We start from the raw sequence: 6,862 nt of genomic DNA on the forward strand, positions 1-6,862 counted from the left end.
CCCTATATAAAGAGGGGTGAGGGAGGGCAGCCGCACCCATGCTCTTGGCGCCTCCCTCTCCCTCTGCTACACCTGTCCATCTCGTAGAAGCTTGGCGAAGCCCTGCCGAGATCGCTGCTGCACCCACCACCACGCCGTCGTGCTGCTGGATCTCCATCAACCTCTCCTTCCCCCTTGTTGGATCAAGAAGGAGGAGACGTCTTCCCAACCGTACGTGTGTTGAACGCGGAGGTGTTGTCCGTTCAGCACTACGATCATCGGTGATTTGGATCACGATGAGTACGACTCCCTCGACCCCGTTCTCTTGAACGCTTCCGCTCGCGATCTACAAGGGTATGTAGATGAAATCCTCTCTCTTGTTGCTAGATGAACTCATAGATTGATCTTGGTGTAACATAGGAAAAAAATTATTTTCTGCAACGTTCCCCAATAGTGGTTTCAGAGCTAGGTCTATGTGCAGTTCTCTTTGCACGAGTAGAACACAAATTTGTTGTGAGCATAGATGTTGTCAACTTTCTTGCCACTACTAGTCTTATTTTGCTTCAGCGGTATCGTGGGATGAAGCGGCCCAGACCGACCTTACACGTACGCTTACGTGAGACAGGTTCCCCCGACTGACATGCACTAGTTGCATAAGGTGGCTAGCAGGTGTCTGTCTCTCCCACTTTAGTTGGAGTTGATTCGGTGAAAAGGGTCCTTATGAAGGTTAAATAGAATTTGGCAAATCACGTTGTGGCTTTCACGTAGGTAAGAAAACGTTCTTGCTAGAACCCTATTGGAGCCACGTAAAACATGCAACAACAATTAGAGGACGTCTAACTTGTTTTTGCAGCATATGCTTGTGATGTGATATGGCCAAAAGTTATGATGAATGATATATAGGTGATGTATGAGATCATGTTCTTGTAATAGGAATCACGACTTGCATGTCGATGAGTATGACAACCGGCAGGAGCCATAGGAGTTGTCTTAATTATTGTATGACCTGCGTGTCAATGATTTAACGCCATGTAATTACTTTACTTTATTGCTAAACCGTTAGCCATAGTAGTAGAAGTAATAGTTGGCGAGCAACTTCATGGAGACACGATGATGGAGATCATGATGATGGAGATCATGGTGTCATGCCGGTGACGAAGATGATCATGGAGCCCCGAAGATGGAGATCAAAGGAGATGTATGATATTGGCCATATCATGTCACTATTTGATTGCATGTGATGTTTATCATGTTTTTGCATCTTGTTTACTTAGAACGACGGTAGTAAATAATATGATCCCTCATAATAATTTCAAGAAAGGGTTCCCCCTAACTGTGCACCATTGCGAAAGTTCGTTGTTTCGAAGCACCATGTGATGATCGGGTGTGATAGATTCCAACATCCACATACAACGTGTGTAAGACAGATTTACACATGCAAAACACTTAGGTTAACTTGACGAGCCTAGCATGTACAGACATGGCCTCGGAACACAAGAGACCGAAAGGTCGAACATGAGTCGTATGGAAGATACGATCAACATGGAGATGTTCACCGATGATGACTAGTCCGTCTCACATGATGATCGGACACGGCCTAGTCGACTCGGATCATGTAACACTTAGATGACTACAGGGATGTCTAATCTGAGTGGGAGTTCATTAAATAATTTGATCAGATGAACTTAATTAGCATGAACTTAGTCTAAAAACCTTTGCAAATGTCTTGTAGATCAAATGGCCAACGCTCATGTCAACATGAACTTCAACGCGTTCCTAGAGAAAACAAAGCTGAAAGATGATGGCAGCAACTATACGGACTGGGTCCAGAACCTGAGGATAATCCTCATAGCTGCAAAGAAAGCATATGTCCTAGAAGGACCGCTAGGTGAAGCACCCATCCCAGAGAACCAAGACGTTATGAACGCTTGGCAGTCACGTGCTGAGGATTACTCCCTCGTTCAGTGCAGCATGCTTTACAGCTTAGAACCGGGGCTCCAAAAGCGTTTTGAGCAACACGGAGCATATGAGATGTTCGAGGAGCTGAAAATGGTTTTCCAAGCTCATGCCCGGGTCGAGAGATATGAAGTCTCCAACAAGTTCTATAGTTGTAAGATGGAGGAAAATAGTTCTGTCAGTGAGCACATACTCAAAATGTCTGGGTTGCACAACCGCTTGTCCCAGCTGGACATTAACCTCCCGGACGAGGCGGTCATTGACAGAATCCTTCAGTCGCTCCCACCGAGCTACAAGAGCTTTGTGATGAACTACAATATGCAGGGGATGGTGAAAACTATTCCTGAACTTTTTTCAATGCTGAAGTCAGCGGAGGTGGAAATCAAAAAGGAACATCAAGTGTTGATGGTCAATAAAACCACTAAGTTCAAGAAGGGCAAGGGTAAGAAGAACTTCAAGAAGGACGGCAAGGAAGTTGCCGCGCCCGGTAAGCCAGTTGCCGGGAAGAAGTTAAAGAATGGACCCAAGCCTGAGACTGAGTGCTTTTATTGCAAACGGAAGGGTCACTGGAAGCGGAACTGCCCCAAATACTTAGCGGACAAGAAGGCCGGCAAAACTAAAGGTATATGTGATATACATGTAATTGATGTGTACCTTACCAGTACTCGTAGTAGCTCCTGGGTATTTGATACCGGTGTCGTTGCTCATATTTGTAACTCAAAGCAGGAGCTGCAGAATAAGCGGAGACTGGCGAAGGACGAGGTGACGATGTGCGTCGGGAATGGTTCCAAGGTCGATGTGATCGTCGTTGGCACGCTACCTCTACATTTACCTATGGGATTAGTTTTAAACCTCAATAATTGTTATTTAGTGCCAGCTTTGAGCATGAACATTGTATCTGGATCTTGTTTAATGCGAGATGGCTACTCATTTAAATCTGAGAATAATGGTTGTTCTATTTATATGAGAGATATGTTTTATGGTCATGCCCCGCTGGTCAATGGTTTGTTCTTAATGAATCTCGAACGTAATGTTACACATATTCATAGTGTGAATACCAAAAGATGTAAGATTGATAACGATAGTCCCACATACTTGTGGCACTGCCGCCTTGCTCACATTTGTGTCAAGCACATGAAGAAGCTCCATGCTGATGGACTTTTAGAGTCTCTCGATTATGAATCATTTTACGCATGCGAACCATGCCTCATGGGCAAAATGACCAAGACTCCGTTCTCCGGAACAATGGAGCGAGCAACCAACTTATTGGAAATCATACATACTGATGTGTGCAGTCCAATGAGCGTTGAGGCTCGCGGAGGATATCGTTATGTTCTCACTCTCACTGATGACTTAAGTAGATATGGGTATGTCTACTTGATGAAACACAAGTCTGAGACCTTTGAAAAGTTCAAGGAATTTCAGAATGAGGTAGAGAATCAACGTGACCGAAAAATAAAGTTCTTACGATCAGATCGTGGAGGAGAATATTTAAGTCACGAATTTGGTACGCACTTAAGGAAATGTGGAATCGTTTCACAACTCACGCCGCCTGGAACACCTCAGCGTAACGGTGTGTCTGAACGTCGTAATCGCACTCTATTGGATATGGTGCGGTCTATGATGTCTCTGACCGATTTACCGCTGTCATTTTAGGGATACGCTCTAGAGACAACTACATTCACTTTAAATAGGGCACCGTCTAAATCCGTTGAGACGATACCGTATGAATTATGGTTTGGGAAGAAACCTAAGCTGTCGTTTCTAAAAGTTTGGGGATGCGATGCTTATGTCAAGAAACTTCAACCTGAAAAGCTCGAACCCAAGTCGGAAAAATGCGTCTTCATAGGATACCCTAAGGAAACCATTGGGTATACCTTCTAACTTAGATCCGAAGGCAAGATCTTTGTTGCCAAGAACAGATCCTTTCTGGAGAAAGAGTTTCTCTCGAAAGGAGTAAGTGGGAGGAAAGTAGAACTCGATGAAGTACTACCACTTGAACCGGAAAGTAGTGCAGCTCAGGAAATTGTTCCTGTGGTGCCTACACCAACTGGAGAGGAAATTAATGATGATGATCAAGGTACTTCGGATCAAGTTGCTACTGAACTTCATAGGTCCACAAGGACATGTTCCACACCAGAGTGGTATGGCAACCCTGTCCTGGAAATCATGTTGTTAGACAACGGTGAACCTTCGAACTATGAAGAAGCGATGGCGGGCTCAGATTCCAACAAATGGCTTGAAGCCATGCAATCCGAGATAGGATCCATGTATGAAAACAAAGTATGGACTTTGATAGACTTGCCCGATGATCGGCGAGCGATAGAAAACAAATGGATCTTTAAGAAGAAGACGGACGCGGATGGTAATGTTACCATCTATAAAGCTCGACTTGTTGCTAAGGGTTATCAAAAAGTTCAAGGGGTTGACTACGATGAGACTTTCTCTCCCATATCGAAGCTGAAGTCCGTCCGAATCATGTTAGCAATTGCCGCATACTATGATTATGAGATATGGCAAATGGACGTCAAAACGGCATTCCTTAACGGCTATCTTAAGGAAGAACTGGATATGATGCAGCCGGAAGGTTTTGTCGATCCGGAGAATGCAAACAAGGTATGCAAGCTCCAGCGATCCATTTATGGGCTGGTGCAAGCATCTCGGAGTTGGAACATTCACTTTCATGAGATGATCAAAGCGTTTGGGTTTATGCAGACTTATGGAGAAGCCTGCGTTTACAAGAAAGTGAGTGGGAGCTCTGTAGCATTTCTCATATTATATGTAGATGACATACTTTTGATGGGAAATGATATAGAACTTTTCGACAGCATTAAGGCCTACTTGAACAAGTGTTTTTCAATGAAGGACCTTGGAGAAGCTGCTTACATATTAGGCATCAAGACCTATAGGGATAGATCGAGACGCCTCATAGGTCTTTCACAAAGCACATACCTTGATAAGATATTGAAGAAGTTCAATATGGATCAGTCCAAGAAAGGGTTCTTGCCTGTATTGCAAGGTGTGAGATTGAGCTCAGCTCAATGCCCGACCACGGCAGAAGATATAGAAGAGATGAGTGTCATCCCCTATGCCTCAGCCATAGGGTCTATTATGTATGCCATGCTGTGTACCAGACCTGATGTAAGCCTTGTCGTAAGTTTGGTAGGCAAGTACCAAAGTAATCCCGGCAAGGAACATTGGACAGCGGTCAAGAATATCCTGAAGTACCTGAAGAGGACTAAGGATATGTTTCTCATTTATGGAGGTGACGAAGAGCTCGTCGTAAAGGGTTACGTCGACGCTAGCTACGACATATATCTGGATGACTCTAAGTCACAAACCGGATACGCGTATATGTTGAATGGTGGGGCAGTAAGCTGGTGCAGTTGCAAGCAGAGCGTCGTGGCGGGATCTACATGTGAAGCGGAGTACATGGCAGCTTCGGAGGCAGTGCATGAAGCAATATGGATGAAGGAGTTAATCACCGACCTAGGAGTCATACCCAATGCGTCCGGGGCAATCACTCTCTTCTGTGACAACACTAGAGCTATTGCCCTTGCCAAGGAGCCCAGGTTTCACAAGAAGACCAGGCACATCAAGCGTCGTTTCAACTCCATCCGTGAAAATGTTCAAGATGGAGACATAGATATTTGCAAAGTACATACGGATCTGAATGTCGCAGATCCTTTGACTAAACCTCTTCCGCGAGCAAAACATGATCAACACCAGAACTCTATGGGTGTTCGATTCATCACAATGTAACTAGATTATTGACTCTAGTGCAAGTGGGAGACTGTTGGAAATATGCCCTAGACGCAATAATAAAAGATTATTGTTGTATTTCCTTGTTCATGATAATTGTCTATTATTCATGCTATAATTGTGTTATCCGGAAATCGTAATACACGTGTGAATACATAGACCACAACATGTCCCTAGTAAGCCTCTAGTTGACTAGCTCGCTGATCAACAGATAGTCATGGTTTCCTGACTATGGACATTGGATGTCATTGATAACGGGATCACATCATTAGGAGAATGATGTGATGGACAAAGATCCAATCCTAAGCATAGCACAAAGATCGTGTAGTTCGTTTTGCTAGAGCTTTTCCAAATGTCAAGTATCATTCCTTAGACCATGAGATTGGGCAACTCCCGGATACCGTAGGAGTGCTTTGGGTGTGCCAAACGTCGCAACGTAACTGGGTGACTATAAAGGTGCACTAGGGGTATCTCCGAAGGTGTCTGTCGGGTTGGCACGAATCGAGACTGGGATTTGTCACTCTGTATGACGGAGAGGTATCTCTGGGCCCACTCGGTAATGCATCATCATAATGAGCTCAATGTGACCAAGTGTCTGGTCACGGGATCATGCATTACGGTACAAGTAAAGTGACTTGCCGGTAACGAGATTAAACGGGGTATTGGGATACCGACGATCGAATCTCGGGCAAGTAACGTACAGATTGACAAAGGGAATTGTATACGGGGTTGCTTGAATCCTCGACATCGTGGTTCATCCGATGAGATTATCGAGGAGCATGTGGGAGCCAACATGGGTATCCATATCCCGCTGTCGGTTATTGACCGGAGAGGCGTCTCGGTCATGTCTGCATGTCTCCCGAACCCGTAAGGTCTACACACTTAAGGTTCGGTGACGCTAGGCTTGTAGAGATATTAGTATGCAGCAAACCGAAAGTTGTTCGGAGTCCCGGATGAGATCCCGAACGTCACGAGGAGTTTTGGAATGGTCCGGAGGTAAAGAATTATATATAGGAAGTCGGGTTTCGGCCATCGGGAAAGTTTCGGGGGTCACCGGTATTGTACCGGGACCACCGGAAGGGTCCCTGGGGTCCACCGGGGGGGCCACCTATCCCGGAGGGCCCCATGAGCTGAAGTGGGAGGGGAACCAGCCCCTGGTGGGCTG

Source organism: Triticum aestivum, chromosome 7B, assembly GCF_018294505.1.
Source record: "Triticum aestivum cultivar Chinese Spring chromosome 7B, IWGSC CS RefSeq v2.1, whole genome shotgun sequence".
In the NCBI taxonomy this organism is placed as follows: Eukaryota; Viridiplantae; Streptophyta; class Magnoliopsida; order Poales; family Poaceae; genus Triticum; species Triticum aestivum.